General features: G+C 37.6%; 1 protein-coding gene and 1 non-coding gene across 5 annotated transcripts in view; one reads left to right on the plus strand and one right to left on the minus strand.

The window, feature by feature from the left end:
- Nucleotides 1-19,164, plus strand: part of MAGED1 (MAGE family member D1) — a 99,282-nt gene that overhangs the window by 56,940 nt on the left and 23,178 nt on the right. The window lies entirely within an intron of this gene.
- Nucleotides 10,711-10,814, minus strand: LOC112438557 (U6 spliceosomal RNA). The gene has a single exon (XR_003026965.1). It is a non-coding gene; the product is annotated as a U6 spliceosomal RNA (small nuclear RNA).

Below are 19,164 nucleotides of genomic sequence, written 5' to 3' on the forward strand. Positions count from 1 at the left end.
GGTGCATTGGCTCACATCTGTAATCCCAGCACTTTGGAAGGCCGAGGCGGGCAGATCATTTGAGGTCAGGAGTTCCAGACCATCCTGGCCAACACTGTGAAACCCTGTCTCTACTACAAATACAAAATTAGCCAGGCATGATGGTGCACATCTGTAGTCCCAGCTACTTGGGAGGCTGAGGCAGGAGAATCGCTTGAACCTGGGAGGGGGAGGTTGCAGTGAGCTGAGATCACGCCACTGCACTCCAGCCTGAGTGACAGAGTGAGACTCCGTCTCAAAAAGAAAAGAAAAAAAGGAGTGTGATGGATAGATTGGAAAAGAGAACTGGGTGCAGGGAGACCAGTTAGGAGGCTATTTATAAAGTAGATACTGAAATCTGGGTTAAGGCAGTGGGAATGAAATGAGAATACCATATATGCAAGAAATTTGGAACTTGGTCACTGACTAGATATAGGGGGACTGATGGAGAAGAAGGAATCAAGGATGATGCCCAGTTGTCTTTCTGCCTTGGATGGTTAACAAGATGTAGAAACCATTCATGGAGAACTCAGAATAAGGAGCAGGTTTGTGGGGAAAGAATGACCTTTGCAGTGTCCAAGAGGAATTATTCAGTAGGTAGTCCAGAATTCATTCTGCTGCTGTGAAGCAAGTAGGGTTACAGATAGAAATCAGATAGAAATTTGGTAGTCAGCAAATACAGAAGTGGTAGTTTTAATTGAAGTATCAGTGAGATTGCCCCGGGAGAGGGTGGTGTGGAGTGAGAAAAAAAAAAAAGACCCAAGGCAGAATCTCAGAAACCTAGGCATTTTGAGGGAAGACAAAGCTGAGAATCAGCAGAAGAAAGGTAGGAGGGGGACCAGAGGAGATACAGCATACTTGTTCTGCCCTCTTGTGGCAAGCTGAGTGTGTCCCAGCATAAATCTTCCCTCTCTTGTCTTCAGTCTTCCAGGTCTCTGACTCATAATTCCATTCCCACCCTACCTGGGAGAATGGAGCTGCCAGGTCTTCTCATGGTCATTTCTCAAATGTAAAGCTCCTCTTCGATTATTTCTACAATTCAAGAGCAATTTGGACCCCACCCCCATGTTGCAAAAGAATAAAAAGCAAACAGTGGGGCGGGGCTTCAGTTTCCACGTTTATATGCTCCACCATCTTTTGATCTATTCTATTGGCCTCATTAATTTTAGTACATCTCAACTCTCATCATATCCCTTCGCTCCCTTTATAATTAAAAGACATTTTATTTTGAATTTTTTTATTATAGTAAATATACTGTATATTATAGCAAGACCTATGTATGGCTTAAAAAAGAAATAACAAAAAATAGCAGTATTAGCTTCACTTTTTTTCACCACCAGACTTGAACACTTGAAGGCTAGAATGCAAATTAGCCAACTTTGAAATCTACTTCTTTTGGTTTTTATCTAAATACCATTATTTCATGAGTTACCTATTTCAGATATTAGCTGTTGACTTCCCATTATGGTAGATGAAGATTTAATTCACTTTTTCTCCCTCAATTACCTTCTCTATTCTTTTAGTATAGCTATAGCATACTTTCTGGTTAATGATGTTTATACTATTGTGATTGTGCAAACATTGTTCACTAAAGAGACAGGTAGTGAATTGTGTCTACATTTCTGTTTTGAACACATTTGTGTCATTTCTAGAGTTATAATTCCCTTTTATCTGTGTATTTTTATATATTTATATTTGAGGCAGAGTCTTGCCCTGTCGCCCAGGCTATAGTGCAATAGTGCGATCTTGGCTCACTGCAACCTCTGCCTCCCGGGTTCAAGCAATTTTCCTGCCTCAGCCTCCAGGCAGCTGGGATTACAGGCGCCCACCATATCCAGCTAATTTTTTTGTATTTTTAGTAGAGATGGGGGTTCACCATGTTGGCCAGGCTGGTTTCGAACTCCTGACCTCAAGTGATCTGCTCGCCTTGGCCTCCTAAAATATCCTTATTTTTTCTGTTAGCTCTATCATATGTCTATTTTTGTGTAACTGCTAAAAAAGTCAGAGTATTCAGAATATTTATTTTCTAGAAATCCCCTTTGTAGAGCCTTCTCTCTTGATCCAGTCTGGGCTGTTTTCAATCCTGAAAGCTTTTGGGATTTCCACTTTATCCTTAATATTCTAAAATTTCATGATGATGTGTGGATATTTGTATATCTGTTGTCCTAGATACCTGGTAGGTAGACTCTTTCAGTTTGTATGTTTTTGTACTTGGACTCTGGAAAGTTTTATTATTTCTTGGATACTTTGTGAGCTCCATAAGGACACATTTTTATCTATTTTATTTATTTCTGTTTTTCCAGTGCCTAAAATAGTGCCTGATACATGATAGACATTTATTTGTTGAATGAATTACTATTTACATTTAAAATAATAAAAATGAAATAATGCCTCCAGACCCACCGACCAGGACAAGAAATAGAACATTATCAGTACTTTAGTGCCCTTTCCAATCACACCTTCCTGTCCGCCTCCACCTAGAGATAATACTACCCTGATTTTTGTATTAACAATTTCTTTGGTTTTCGTATATTTTTATCACTTGTATATATGTTTTTAAACAACATATTGTTTAGTTTTGAAAAAATGGAAAAGCGAACACAAACCTAGTTGTATGAGAAAAGGGTACTGTTGCCCCTGTTAGATAGTCTCCCAGGAAAACAGAGGTTCTGCATCAAAAACTGATTTTAGCTTCTCTGAGAACTGTAAAGCCATTTCTGGGATAATTAGTGAATGAGGTCATGAAATTTACTGTTACTGATGAAAGTCCTATCTGTCTAATTTAATTTTTCTATTGCAGGTGACATTTTCTCTCTTTTCAGCTCTCAGAGTTATAGTTGACAAAAATTATACATATTCAAGGTGTATACATATTCAAAGTGATATTTTGATATAAATATACATTGGGAAATGATTTCTACAGTCAAGCTAATTAACATATCCATCAACTCACAGTTACCTTTTTTGTGGGAATACTTAAGATCTACTCTCTTAATGAATTTCAAGTATGTAATACATTATTACTAACTATATTCACCATGCTGTACATTAGATCTCCAGAACTTACTCATCTTACAACCACAAGTTTGTATCCTTTGACCATCTCTCCACTTCCCCCACACACTGGCTGACCTTGGGTAACCACCCATCCACTCTCTGTTTCTATGAGTTCAACTTTTTAAAGATTCAGCATATAAGTGAGATCATGCAGTATTTGTCTTTCTGTGTTTGGCTTATATCACTTAGCATAGTGTCCTCCAGGTTCATCTGTGTTGTTGCAAATGGCAGGATTTCCTTTATCAAGGGTGAACAATATTCCATTGTGTGTGTGTATGTATGTGTGTGTGTGTATACACACAATTTCTTAATGCATCTGTTGCAGACACTTAGATTGTTTTCATATTGTAACTATTGCTAAAAATGCAGCAATGAACAGGGAAGTTCAGATGCTTCTTTAAGATAGTGATTTTATCTCCTTTGGATATACACCCAGAAGTGGAATTGCTGGATCATATGTTCAATTCTTAATTTTGGGGGGGAACCTCCATACTGTTTCTGCTAGTGACTGTACCACTTTATACTCTCACCAACAATGTATAAAGGTTCACTTTTTGCCACTTTTTGCCAACACTTGTTATCATTTGACTTTTTGATAATAAATATCATAACAAGTGTGAGATGTTATCTCATTGTGGTTTTAATTTGCATTTCCTTGAAGATTAGAAATGTTTAACACTTTCAATATACCTGTTGGGCATTTGTATGTCTTCCTTGGAAAAAATGTCTATTCAGGTCCTTTGCCCATTTTTAAATTGGGTTATTTGTGTGTGTTTTTTTTTAACTACTGAGTTAACTATGTGAGTTCCTTATATATTTTGTATATTAACCCCTTATCAGATATATGGTTTGTGTATATTTTCTCCTAATCTGTGGGTTGCCTTTTCATTTTGTTGATTGTTTCCCTTGCTGTGTAGAAACTTTGTAGTTTGATGTAGTCCCACTTGTTTATGTTTGCTTTTGTTACCTGCCTTTTTGGTGTAATAACAAAAAAATCATTGTCATGTTCAATGTGAAGGACCTTTTCCGATGTTTTCTTCTAGAAGTTGTATGTTTTAGGACTTGCATTTAAATCTCTAATCCAATTTCCAATTTGAGTTGAGGGGTGTGAGAGAGAGAGAGAGAGTGTGTGTGTGTGTGTGTGTGTGTGTAAGATAATGATCCAATTTCATTTTTTTCTGCAATGGACATTCAGTTTTTCCAACACCGTTTGTTGAAGAAACTATCCTTTCCACATTATGTATTCTTGATACCTTTGTCAAAGATTAGTTGACTGTATATGCATGGATTTGTTTCTGGGCTATTTTATTTATTTGTCTATGTGTCTGTTTTTATGCCAGTACCATGTTGTTTTGATTACTATAGCTTTGTAACGTAATGTGAAATCAGGAAGTATGATGCTTCTGACTTTGTTCTTCTTATTCAAGATTGCTTTTAGTTATTAATAGGGGTTTTATTGAATCTGCAGATTGCTTTAGTTAGTACGGACATTTTGACAATATTGATTCTTCCAATCCATGAACACAGAATACTTTTCAATTTATTTGTGTCTTTTTCAATTTCTTCCATTATTGTTTTGTAGTTTTCAGTGTACAGATCTTTTACCTCCTTGGTTAAATTTATTCCTAAGTATTTTATTGGTTTTGATGTTATTATAAATGGGATTATTTTCTTAATTTCCCTTTTGGATTATTTATTGTTAGTACATAGAAATACTATTGATTTTTCTATGCTGATAGTATATTATGTAACTTAATTCATTTATTAGTTCTAATAGTTTGTTTTATGGAGTCCTTAGGTTTTTCTGTATATACGATTATGTCATCTGCAAACAGATATAATTTCACTTCTTCCTTTCCAATTTGGATGCATTTTATTTCCTTTTCTTGACTAATTGCTCTGGTTAGGGCCTCCAGTACTATGATGAATAGAAATGGTGAGAGTGGGCATCCTTGTCTCGTTCATGATCTTAGAGGAAAAGCTTACAACTTTTCAACATTGAGTATGTTGTTAGCCATGGGCTTGTGATATATGGCCTTTACTGCTTTTGGGTACATTCCTCTTATACCTAATTTGTTGAGAGTTTTTATCATTGAAGATTTCTAAATTTTGTTTCTCTTTCTCTTTAAGATTGTAATTTTTTTTCTTGTTTCCTTGAATTCAAGAATTTAATCAGGGTATCCTGAGTATATCTTAGAATGTAAGCTCCACAAAGACAGGGATTTTTGTCTGTTTTGTTCACTGATATATCCCAAGTGCCTAGAATAGTGCTGGCTATGTAGTAAGTCCTCATTAGATGAGTTGATTAAATTAATGTATGAATGCATAAATTGATGAATGGATGGATGAACAGGTACTCAATCTTGTCTGGAATTCAGGTAGCCCTTTCTTTAGCTCAGGGAAATTTTCTTCTATCATTTAGTTAAGTATTGCCTTTCTTCCTTCTATTTCTTTTCTCCTTTAACTCCCCATCCATCTCCCATATTCACATTTTAGGTTCATTGACACTATCCTCTAGATACCTTGTCTTGTATCTCATTGTATCTATTGCTTTATGGGTTTTTTTGCTCAGTGCCTTGATATAAATCTTACACTTAATTTTCTAGTCAAGTAATTCAGGGCTCATCATTGACATCATTTTTCATTTTATTGTTTAATTGGAATTTGATACAGTTTGGATTTGTGTCCCCACCCAAATCTCATGTTGAATTGTGATCCCTAATTTGGGAGAGAGGCCTGGTGGGAGGTAATTGGATCAAGAGGGCAGATTTCCCCCTTGCTGTTCTCATGATAGTGAGTTCTCACAAGATCTGGTTGTTTAAAAGTGTGTAGCACCTCCACCCTTCTCTCTCTTCCTCCTGCTCTGGCCATGTAAGATGTGCCTTCTTCACTTTCACCTTCTGCCATGATTGTGAGTTTCCTGAGGCCTCCCCAGCCAAGCTTCCTATACAGCCTGTGGAACCATAAACTAATTAAACCTCTTTTCTTTATAAATTATGCAGTCTCAGGAATTTCCTTATAGCAGTGTGAGAACAGACTAATATAGAGTTTGTTTTTAAAGCTTTGAGCTCTAGAAAATTTTTGTGTGTATATGCTGCATTTTCCTCAGGTGTTCTTATTACTTTTTAGTCAGTTTTTACATATCTTGTCTAATAGCTTTGTTTTATTTCTCTCTGACTGCTGAAACTTTTTAATGTTTGTTTTTATTAATGATCACTTTGTGGGCCTTGATGTAGATTGGAATGTATTTGAGTCAGTACTGCTAGAATATCAACTATGTGCAGATATGAATGGTGTTACTATGGAAACGAGGTCACATGTGAGTTCTGATCTTCACACTGCCTTATTTCCAGCGAAAAGTTGCCATTTCTTTAGAACACTGATTGTCCCCGGATAAAACTGTGAAAATTCCAATATTTAGGCCTAGTCCCCTTGGACACAAATTGCACTCTGAAATATTGTTCTTTCACTGAGAGCAGACAAGCACAGTATTTAAGTTTATATGCAAGGGCTCAAAAGCTAACACAAAGCTAGCTAGCAAAAAGAAAAAAGAAAGAGCTAAAATGACTGTTAGATGTAATTCTACATAACCTGTTTTTAACAAGAGCATTCTATAAGACTAAATTCTAAATTTTTTCATCAAAGGGTGTTTTTCTACTCCTGATTAATTTTCACCTGCTATACCATGGTAACTCTACCCATTCAGAATTTGAATTCCTAGTTCAGGGAAAGGAGGAATCTGGGGTAGTGGCAATGCAATATCCTTGTTTAGACTTGATGTTAATTTGTATCAGTGTTTGCTGGTAATGCTAATCAAAAACAAACTCCACCTAGAAACCTGTTAGTGGTAAAACATGGATAACACCAGTAAAGAGAATTTATAGATTTCATTGATCCATTGTGTGGAGCTGTGAGGGATCAATAAATAACACTCATCTTTCCTGACTAGGTTCAGAACCAATTGAAATTGAAAGATGTAGGAATCAGATAAATGGAACTCAAAACATCATCTTTATTACTGATAACACTTCAGAGAATATGGCTTTAATGTGGACTTCCTAATATTGGACCCCAGAATTAAGCAGATTTACCTAAACCACCATAAGCAATGGTGAAAAACCACAAGACTCTGGGCCAAAAGTGGGCCACTTGATGCATGATATGTTTTCTGTAAGCATGTAGATGAAGGGCAGAGAGCAAGAGCCTAAGCCAAGCTGTATTAGTCAGGGTTCTCTAGAGGGACAGAACTATATATACACATAAAAATAAAGGGGAGCTTATTAAGTATTAACTTACACGATCACAAGGTCTCACAATAGGCTATTGGCAAGCTGAGGAGCAAGAAAAGCCAATCTGAGTCCCAAAACTGAAGAACTTGGAGTCTGATGTTCAAGGGCAGGAAGCATCCAGCACGAGAGAAAGATGTAGGCTGGGAGGCTAGGGCAGTCTCTCCTTCTCACGTTTTTCTGCCTGCTTTATATTCGCTGGCAGCTGATTAGATTGTGCCCACCAGATGAAGGGTATATCTGCCTTCCCCAGCTCGCTGACTCAAATGTTAATCTCTTTTGGCAACACCCTCACAGACACACCCAGGATCAATACTTTGTATCCTTCAATTCAATCAAGTTGATACTCAGTATTAACCATCACACAAGCATACTCAGATGTTTCTTCCAAACATACTAGTCACATAACTCATTCCTTCTTCTGTGGACAGAAAAGCAGGAGTGTTAGTCTATTTGAAGTTCTTCCACTTAGAAACATGAGAAGTAAAGATTAAGTGTTCCCTCTAACATAGCTCAGTGATATATTCAGTATTGCCATGTGCTTGAACTTGTCTATCTCTTCAGGACCAAAAATATCATAATTTTGCTGTGACACGAAAGGTATTAGGATATTTTAGGAAGACTGTAGTACAAATAGCTCAATTACAGAATATCATGTTAATGACATATCAATAGAATATTTAAAACCCCATCTAAATGCTATAACAAAACATGAAGAAATGCTTCTTAAAGGCAGATGTACCAAAAGGAATCCATTCACCACTCTCTACCAATGGGAACATCAAACATTGTACCTTTAGAGCATGGTATATTTCTCCACTTAACACCTACTAGAACTCTGCAGTGAGGCTTCAAGTGAGAAACTTCTCTGTTATATCTGGGTTGATGTAAGATCCACATATCAGGAAAGTAAGTGTGTGTGTGTGGTTGTGTGTGTGTGTGTATGAGAGAATAAGATAGGAGTGGGGGACAAGAAAGGAGAGGAGAGGAAATAAAAGAAGGAAAATGAGATATCAGGGAATGAGTACCACAAGTGTAAAATCCTAAGTGATGTGGGTCATGTGTTTGATGGAGAGATAGGGAGAGAGTATTGTGTGGTAGTGGGGTAGTGGAGGTATGTGGCCAAGGTATGTGTGATAATGGTGTCAATAGGGACAGTGTAAGGATGGTATGAAATCACTGTGATCATGAAGACAGAGGCAATGTGAGTGACAGTAACAGGAAGAGATCAGAATGTATGTGACAGTTGTAGTTATGGTCACAGTGTATGTGAAAGACAAGAATTGTGCATGTGTGTGAATATGGTTGTGTGAGAAAGTGGGGAGGGAGAGGACAGGATAATGGGACACTGGGATCATTGTGTGTGTGAAAATGTGGATGGGACATGTTGATGTAGAGGGAGGATGGAATGGGGCAGGTGTAATGTCATTATGGAAGATAGGTACATGATGGAAGTGAGAAGGTTGGTGTATGTCTGTGTGTCTATGTGTGCTGGGGAAAATGAGAAGTGTGTCTCTTTGTGAGGACAGATGGATACAGTGAGCATGAGTAATCACAGTCAATGAAAATGTGATAATTTGGAGTGGGGAAATCATGAGTGTCTGAATAGGGTTGTTGAATAAAGTATATGATGGGAAAATGCAAAGAGTTTCTGAGTGCCAGTGAGGAATGGGGAATATATGTGTGTGAGAGCACAGTTGATGTGGTTATTGGTTGTGAGTATGTATGAAATGGAGGTGGTATGAGAATGGAAGGAGATTTGGAGGATGATACAAGTTTGATAATGGAGACGTGGACTGTGTGTATGATAGTGGGTGTGGCTAGACACTGCGTAATGGTGTAGTGTAGGGATTGAGTAATTGGGGTGTGACTATATGAATGATGGGGATGGTGTGTATGATAATGGGGATTGAATTAAGTTAGTGGTATTTGACAGTGGGTGTCGTGGGTACCATATCTGTTCTGGTCTAAAGACATTTTATTTATGATAGTACAGGATAGGACAGAGTATGTGTGGAAATGGGAGTGATAGAGACAGTGTACATGTTAGTGGGCATATTAATCCATTTTCACACTGCTATAAAGAGATACCTGAGACTGGACAATTTATTAAAAAGAAAGAGGGTTTAGGGTGCTGGTATTGCAGGCATGAACCACTGCCCTTGGCCTGGAAGATCTCCATTTTTATGATTTTTTTCATTTTTAATTTTTTTTTAAGAGACAGGGTATCCGCCGGGTGCGGTGGCTTATGCCTGTGATTCCAGCAGTTTGGGAGGCCGAGGCAGGCGAATCGCTTGAGCTCAGGAGTTTGAGATCAGCCTGGGCAACATGGTAAAACCCTGTCTCTACAAAAATAATGCAAAAATTAGACCGGTGTGGTGGCGGGTACCTGTGGTCCCAGTGCTTGGGAGGCTGAGGCGGGAGAATTGCTTGAACCCAGGAGGCGGAGAGTGCAGTGAGCCGAGATCGTGCCACTGAACTCCAGCCTGGGTGACAGAGTGAGACCCTGTCTCAAAACGAAACAAAACAAAAAGAGACGGAGTCTTGCCCTGGCGCCCAGGCTGGGGGGCAGTGGTGCTATCATAGCTCACTGCAGCCTAAACTCCTGGGGTCAGGGGATCCTTCTGCCTCAGCCTCCTGAGTAGCTGAGACTAGGAGGGTGAGCCACCGTGCTGGGCTAAGATCTCCATTTTTAGACACTTTATCTCAGTGTATTCAAAATATGGTTCTTGGACAAGTGTGGGTTGGTGATCTGGTCTGCCATGAACTGAGCCTAAGTGTTTGGGAACTTTTACTGCAATTTTAGAGTGATTTTATTTATGTTGAATCAATAATTTAAAAAGTGAGGCTTGTATTTTGTATTCTATAATTTACTGTAATATCATTTTTTCTAGAAACAGACTCTTATTTCACAAAAGTATTGGTTGAAACGAATTAAAGTGAACAAAAAACCAACTGGTTTTGCACAAGTAGTTTGAAATATATTGCTCTATCTTACTCAAAATTGATGCGTATGTGATTTCTTTTTCTATAATGTGAAGTTTTTTTTGTTGTTGTTCTTTGGGGATCTTGTGCTCTACTCCTAAAATATTAATGTCATGCAGGATTCCAGAGTTGTTTTGTTTTGTTCCAGATATTTACCTTGCGTATATAAAGATGTGGTCATTCTTTGCATGCTCTTTCCCCAGAGACACATGTAAATGGAGTTGTAATTTCCTGTTGGTAAACAGCAAGTATTTAAATTTAGAATCAGGTGGTAAGGTTGATATGTAGAAGGGTAATACATTGGATTGCCTTCAAAGTGATATCTTTTCCAGTTAACTGTTAACTCACTAGTTTACTGTTTTTCTTTTCTTTCTTATGCTTCATGAATTTGTGTGTCATCTGTACAGGGGCCATGTGCTAATCTCTGCACGGTTCCAATTTTAGTGTTTGTGCTGCCAAAGCAAGCACGGCTTTTCTTAATCGTATCAAATATTACATGGTATGTTAAAACAGTATAGATCTGGCTTAAGGTATTTCACGGATGACAAATGGACCTCATGTTATAGAGGAATGAAAGATATAAATTAATAAAACATGATCATGATAAGAATAAAACCAAACTAAATCTCCTCTCCAGTGCTTGGCAGCACACTCCCGGAGAGGGTTCAGGCTGTATGTGGCCCCCCAGCAGGTGCTCAGAGATGGCTTAATGGCCTCGGTGACAACAGGAGCCCAGACTGCATAAGATTCTGCCTCTGCAGATGCAGAACAGTAGGGGCCTCTGATGTGCTTGAACATCTGTTTTGGATCTCCATTTCTCCTCAAGAAGAGACTCCTTTTTAAAAATTATATTTTTTGAAGCTGCGTTACTTACTGATTTCCAGAGTCCTTTTACACCTGCCACTTCTCGAGGGAATATTTTGGGCATAATCTTTTTTTTTTTTTTAATTATACTAAGTTATAGGGTACATGTGCACAACGTGCAGGTTTGTTACTTATGTATACATGTGCCATGTTGGTGTGCTGCACCCATTAACTCGTCATTTACATTAGGTATATCTCCTAATGCTATCCCTCCCCCCTTCCCCCACCCCACAACAGGCCCTGGTGTGTGATGTTCCCCTTCCTGTGTCCAAGTGTTCTCATTGTTCAGTTCCCACCTATGAGTGAGAATATGCGGTGTTTGGTTTTTTGTCCTTGCAATAGTTTGCTGAGAATGATGGTTTCCAGCTTCATCCATGTCCCTACAAAGGACATGAACTCATCATTTTTTATGGCTGCATAGTATTCCATGGTGTATATGTGCCACATTTTCTTAATCCAGTCTATCATTGATGGACATTTGGGTTGGTTCCAAGTCTTTGCTATTGGGAATAGTGCCACAATAAACATACATGTGCATGTGTCTTTATAGCAGCATGATTTATAATCCTTTGAGTATATACCTAGTAATGGGATGGCTGGGTCAAATGGTATTTCTAGTTCTAGATCCCTGAGGAATCGCCACACCGACTTCTACAGTGGTTGAACTAGTTTCCAGTGCCACCAACAGTGTAAAAGTGTTCCTATTTCTCCACATCCTCTCCAGCATCTGTTGTTTCCTGACTTTTTCATGATTGCCATTCTAACTGGTGTGAGATGGTATCTCATTGTGGTTTTGATTTGCATTTCTCTGATGGCCAGTGATGATGAGCATTTTTTTAATGTGTTTATTGGCTGCATAAATGTCTTCCTTTGAAAAGTGTCTGTTCATATCCTTTGCCCACTTTTTGATGGGGTTGTTTGTTTTTTTCTTGTAAATTTGTTTGAGTTCATTGTAGATTCTGGATATTAGCCCTTTGTCAGATGAGTAGGTTGCAAAAATTTTCTCCCATTCTGTAGGTTGCCTGTTCACTCTGGTGGTAGTTTCTTTTGCTGTGCAGAAGCTCTTTAGTTTAATTAGATCCCATTTGTCAATTTTGGCTTTTGTTGCCATTGCTTTTGGTGTTTTAGACATGAAGTCCTTGTTGGGCATAATCTTTTAATCTTTCTGGAAAGCTAACAAAACATTATCTATGCCAGGCTTTCCACCAGGAACACCCCATTCTTTCCATCATAGTGCTTTTTAAAGGACTTTATCATTTGTTCTCTGGGTTCATTTAACTCTTAACTTACACCGATTTAGCATCTTTGCTATATTTCCTTTCTTATTTCATTCTTTATATGTTATGTTACATTTCTGTTTGAGTCTTTACAGTATCTTCTTTCTTACCAACTTGTCTTTCTAGAATATTTTCACAATTAATGTTTTGGTTTGCTTTGAGGTAGGCGATCAGCAGGACTTGTTTTCTGAGCACTGGTCAGGACCCTGTCTATCTAAATGGTATGTAGCAAAGAAACTGGCCAAAGCCATGTAGGACCAGCAATTATAATGCACTTGCGTAAGACACTTCTACCACTACCATGACAGTTTACAAATGCCATGGCAATGACCTGGAAGTTACCTTATATAATTCTGGGAACTCTCTTCCCTTTTTCCATAAAGTTTGTGAATAACCCATCCCTTATTTAGCAAATAATTAAGAATGGGTATAAATATAGGTAGCCAGCAATCCACAAGTGCTACTCTGGACCAATCTGCCTCTGGGGTGGCCCTGCTCTGTCTATGGAGCAGTCACTTGGCTGTACACTGTTGCTCAAATAAACTTGCTTTCTTTCATTGTCAAAAAAAATAAATAAATAAAAAAATAAAAAGAAAGAGGGTTTAATTGACTCACAGTTCTGCATGGCTTGGGAGGGCTCAGGAAACTTACAATCATGGTGGAAGGGGAAGAGGCACATCTTGCATGGCAGCAGGTGAAAGAGAGTGAGCAAGAGTAGGGAAAACTGCCTTATAAAACCATCAGATCTCATGAGCACTCACTCACTATCATGAGAACAGGGTAAAGGAAAATGACTCCATGATCCAGTCACCTCCCACCCGGTCCCTCCCTTGACATGTGGGGATTATGAGGATTACAATTTGAGATGGGATTTGGGTGGGGACACAGAGCCAAACCATATCAGCAGGATTGAAAGGTAAAGTGTGAATATGATAGTTTGGAGAACTGGGACAATATGTGGAGATAATACTTTATAAGTCATAGTCATGATCATGAGTCAGAGAGAGTCATGTGAATGAGATAGTGTGTTAGACTCTGTGTGTGTGTGTGTGTGTGAGAGAGAGAGAGAGAGAAGTTGGGGTAGGGGCATGTCATGTTTTAGGATGGGTATTTGGAATATCATTTGGATATGAGTAACAAGGACCTAAAAATGAGTTGCTTAAAATAATTAGGGGATATCTTTTCCTTACCTGAAACAAGCCCAGGACCTCCACAATTTTATCAATGTCTCAGTCCCCTTATATATTTTTTTGTTCCTTGGTCCTTGGTATATAGCTCTCATCTTCCAGGTACCTTCTGGTTGAAGGATGCCTGCTGCAACTCTGGCCATCATTTCTATGTTTCAGGTAGAAAGAATGAGGAAGAGGAGAGGGCAAAAATACCTTGTCAGTGGAATTAGTCTCCTTATACAGAGCTTTCCCAAAAATCCTATCCAGTTACTGCCAAATACATCTCATGGGAAAGAACTGTGACACATAGCCACCACTATCTGTAGCTGAGAGAACATGGTAAGAAAAAACAGTTTCTTAGTAAGGAAAAGGAGATGTTGGTAGGATATCACCAGTAGAGAAGGAGAGGTTGAAGATTTGCGAGAGGGAGTATAATTAATAGATGAAAATCACGATGGTGCTAGATACAGATGGGATATGACTGGCAGAGTTTGAGATGCTGGAGGATATCATGGTAAGCAAAAATAGACATATTGTCTCTGCCCTCATGAAGCTACTGTCTTGTGAAGAAGACAGTAATCGCAGACTCAAATATTTGTGAAGTTGTCACTCTGGTAAGTGCTATGGAGGGGAAGTACATGGTTCTGTGAATAGGTTAAAAGAGGGCTTTACCTAATCAGGGAAGTAAAAGCAGGGAGGAAGTAATGATGGAGATGAAACCAGAAGACAGATTCAGAATTGATTGGTTGAAGGATCTGTGGATGGGATGGGGTAAAAGTGTTTCCAGAAGAGGAAACAGCATGAACAAAGGGACTTATGCTCTGTTGTCTTTTAAAATGTATTTTATTTCACTTAGAATCTTTTCCATTATGTCTTCAAGTTCACTAATCTTTAGTAATTAATATCATCTAGCATTTTTTTCTTCTCAAATATTACAGTTTTTATATCTAGATGTATGACTTGGACCTTATTAAATAGATCTCATGTTTTTACTTAACATGACCATTCTTTCCTCTAAGTTTTTGGACACATGGAAATAGTTATAATGGCTTTTAATGTGCTTATCTGCTAATTATAACATCTATTAAATATTTAAGTTCTGGGTAAGTTTGGATTGATTGATTTTTCTCCTCAAGATGGGTCCTATTTTTCTGCTTCTTGGTATGCCTGGTTTTTTTTTAATTCGATGCCAGGCAATGTAAATTTTACCTTTCGGTAAAATTTTGGTGAAATTTTTTCTTTTGGTGCTAGATATTTTTATATTCCTACAAAGCTACCTGAGCTTTGTTCTGAAATGCACTTCTTTGGAAACAGTTAGATCTTTTTGAGTCTTGCTTTTATGATTTGTTAGGCAGGACCACAGCAGTTTTTTGCATAAAGCTAATTATCCCTGAATGATGAGGCAAGACCCCTCTGAGTATCCCATGCCACATGAATTAGGAAGTTTTCCACTTTAGCTGGTGAGAACAGCATGGTCCCCAGACCTGTTGGAGCTTCTGGCACTTGTTCCCTTTAATCCTTTCAGGTGACTCTTTCCCCAGCCTCAGGCAGTTTCCTTTTATGAATTCACTGATCAGTACTCTGTCAAATACTTAATGGCAATCCTTCAAAGATCTCCAGTGTTCTCCCTGTGTAACTCTCTCTTTTTGGGTACTCTGCTCTGTGAACTCTAGCTACCTTGGTCTTTCTGGTCTCTCATCTCTGTCACTCCAATTCAAGGAATCCCCTGGATTCTGACTACATTCTCCCTTGTTGCTCCACAAACTGGAACCTCTCAAGCAGTAAGTGCTCACTTCTTTTTTCCTCATCTCTCAGGGATTACTCTTCTTCATTGCCTAATGTTCAGTGTCTTGAAAAACCATTATTTCATATTTTATGTCCATTTTTAAGTGTTTTTTGTCAGGTTGGAGGGCAAAATCCTGTCTCCAGCTTGCCTCTTAGGAAGTTATATGGTGGAGACCTGTTAGATAATTATTTTCTTTTCTTTTACAGTTGTTTGACCTTCTCACTACTGCCAAGTATCACAAATGAGTGACAGTTATAATTTTTTTATCAAATGAGAAAAGCCTGAGAATAAGAAATGTATTCAAAATCAGGGATTTGAGGAACAATTTGGGTCACAGGGGAATGTGGCCATATATTACAAGGATAACTCCTCGTGACTCTAACCACAAGGAACTTCTGAGCATAAAGACAAGTTAGAAAAGGAGATTAACCTTCTTTCAAAGGATAGATGTTTAAGGCTTGGGGTAGATATTCACAGGATTGGTTCCCAGCCAGGGGGCTTCCAAGACTATAGTAAGTGTTAGAGTAATTGTGCTCTAATCTCAGACATCCTACGGGAGGATGAAACCATACATAGGACAAACCCACACCCACACCCATAGTGTGGGTCACATGACCATAGCTTCAGACCAATTTCAGAGACTATAAATCAGCACGAAAAGGCCTTGATGGTGAGAAAATGTGTGAAGAGCATTGAAGAGCCTTTGGCCAAGCTTCAGATCTTATTAACATCAGATAATTCATTAGCAGAGATAAACTCTATGAATGTAGTGATCATGGATGGTCTTTCTTTCTTTCTTTTTTTTTTTCTTTTCACATTCAGTTGACTTTGTGGATGGTCTTTCAACCAGAGTTCAAATGTCATTCATTATTGTTAAACACATACTGAAGCCATAGAAATGCAGTCAGTGGAAAAAAGCCTTCAGGAACAAATCAAACCTGAGTAATCATGAGAAATTTCAACCTGGAGAGAAACTGTTGAATATACAAAATGTGATACTCCACTCTGTTCTTATCCCATGCAGACTCCCCCAATCTGTGTAAGTGATTCCTTTGGATCCCTCCTCACATGGCTTTGGTGAGGGAGTTGCATGCCCCTCTCCTTCCTCAAGAAAAAGGAAAACACTCTTCCCCAAGCCAAGGACTCACAACACTGTAAATTCTTATCTAATTCTTTCTAGCTTTCTGAGTACATATGGGCTGAAAAGGAATGGAATGAATACCAGTAGCATGACTAGTATGTTCTCCCCATGTAAGGCCCGTAGGATTGTGTTCAGATCTCCTGGGATGTTCTTTTTAGAATGTGGAGGCACTGGGTACCTTTTTCTTTTCTTTTCTTTTCTTTTCTTTTTAAAGGCTTTTTAAAGGCTTTAACCAAAATTCTGAGGAAAGTGTGAAAGTTCCATTCAATAACCTGCTAAATTTATATTATCTTTTCTCATTTAATATTACAATAGAAGCATGCTTCTGCCATTAAAAACATCTGAATCGGATTTTTTATCACTTTCAATTTAAAGCATAGTCTTCAAAGGTAAATTACTAAGAAAGTTTAGATATTTTTTAGGCTCTAAATATACGTTTCTGAATTGTTTTCTAGTAAAAGGAATATTTGTTTGGCTTTTCAATAGCAAAGGATATCCTCAGCATTTTTTTTTTAATGGAGAAAATAATAGTGGAAAAGAAAGTCATAGATTGCATTTTTTCCTAGATCAGGAATTCATAAATAAGACTAAGAGGCAAGACACCAACCAAAAAAAGCATTTGCAACAAGTGTGACAGATACAAGGTTAATAACCTTAATGTACAAAGAACTCTCACAGCAAAATACAAATGATTAAGAAACGCTGAGAGTATCTTCCCATCATTAATAATAATAATAAATACAGTTTGAATCAATTAAATGTCATTTTGTCTATCAAAATGGCAAAGATATTTTTAAAGCAAATGTTCAGCACTGTTAAGGGTATGTGAGAAGTCTTCTGCATTGCTAGTGTTGACAAAAACCTTTCTAGAAAGCAATTTGGTATTATTGAATAACGGCCTTAAAATAGTTCATACCCCTTTGAACTAGTAATTCCATTTCTAATAATATACCATAAAGAAATAATTGGAGGTATGCACAGAGGTTTGTTGGGGGAAAATCACCACAATGATAATCTAGTGAACAAAAATAAATGGAAACAAGATTTTTGTTATTTGGTCAAGTAGGTAAGTTCATATGATGGGATATTACATGTTATCATAAAGAATTTTGCAAAGACTTTTTAATGTCATAGAAAATGTTATGCCAAGATAATTGTGATAAAACATTATATACAAAAAGAATCTCAGATGCAGTATATTAATTACAACTGTGCATGTATGTGTGTGATGTTAGACTTGGTATGGACCATTTTCCCAATGTTTTTCAGATGATTTTTCTTTTATAAAATGAAATCAGGAAATGTCATACTATGTAGCTGAACTCATATGACTTTTCTGAGTCCAGCTATATATCTATTTTAATTGTTGTTAATGTTCCATGATTCCCAAATTAAGTGGTTTATGAGGTTTATATTGATGCTGAACATTGAGGACACATATGGCACTAAATCATATCCCAGGTGTCTGAGAGCATTCAGATATGTCTTGAAATTTTCCAGTGCAAATCAAAGAGGGACTCTATGTCACAAGATACCAGAAGCTCACATGGTAAGGTCATCTGATGCAGTATCAAACAAATATCCCCAAACTGTGCATTGAGGTTCTACTTGCAGGCTTCCTCCCCTTGTCTCTTCTGATAATCTTCTGCTTATTAATGGAATGTGAGTTGCTGTGGTGATGGGGGTGAGGAATTAACTGGAAGGGAATTGTGCAATATGAAGGAAGGTGTAATCTATTTAAGTCTGTAAGAGATTACAAGTCACCAAGAAAGCCTGCGATGGTGAGAAAATGTGTGAAGAGCATTGAAGAGCCTTTAGCCAAGCTTCAGATCTTATTAACATCAAAATTCATTAGCAGTGATGAACTCTATGAATGTAGTAATCATGGATGGTCGTTCAAGCAGAGTTTGGATGTCATTCATTATTGTTAAATACATACTGAAGCCATAGGAATGCATTTGATATAATCCTAAGATGTCACTTTGCCTGCTCTTATGATGCAAATTGGCACCAGAAATCCAGCCAACTTTATTAAAATTGTGGAAATCTGACTGGACTCAGATCCATTAATCCTTGAAAGCAGGTAATACATGTATTTTTGCCATCATTATTTCTCCAGCACTTATCACAATGTGTAGCACTTTACTAGGTATACTTTTAAAATGTTTTAAAATTCTTATACATATATAAATAAAGAAGATAAAATCAAGTTGACTCAAGTCTAGAAAACATGGATGAGGGATTTAAGAATTCTAAAGTGTTTATTCTGAGGCACCATATTGCTTTATGTTTGGGCCTCAGTGTATATTACCAATGTAGAGGCTTCAAGAGGGACCCATTATTTCATATGGTTATTCTGTCCTTTACTTAGGGGTGTTATAATCTCATGCTATGATTTTGTTTTTATTATATTTTGCTTTAAAGTACTATGATATTAATACATCATCTTTTTATTATTTGCATGTAATAACTTATTCCATCCTTTTATTTTCATCTTTGCTGTATCTTTATGTTTAAGATATTTCTCTTGTTAATTGCATGTAGCTGCCTTTATAATGGAAAGATACATAAATTTCCTTTA

This window comes from Pan paniscus, chromosome X, assembly GCF_029289425.2.
Source record: "Pan paniscus chromosome X, NHGRI_mPanPan1-v2.0_pri, whole genome shotgun sequence".
Taxonomy (NCBI): Eukaryota; Metazoa; Chordata; class Mammalia; order Primates; family Hominidae; genus Pan; species Pan paniscus.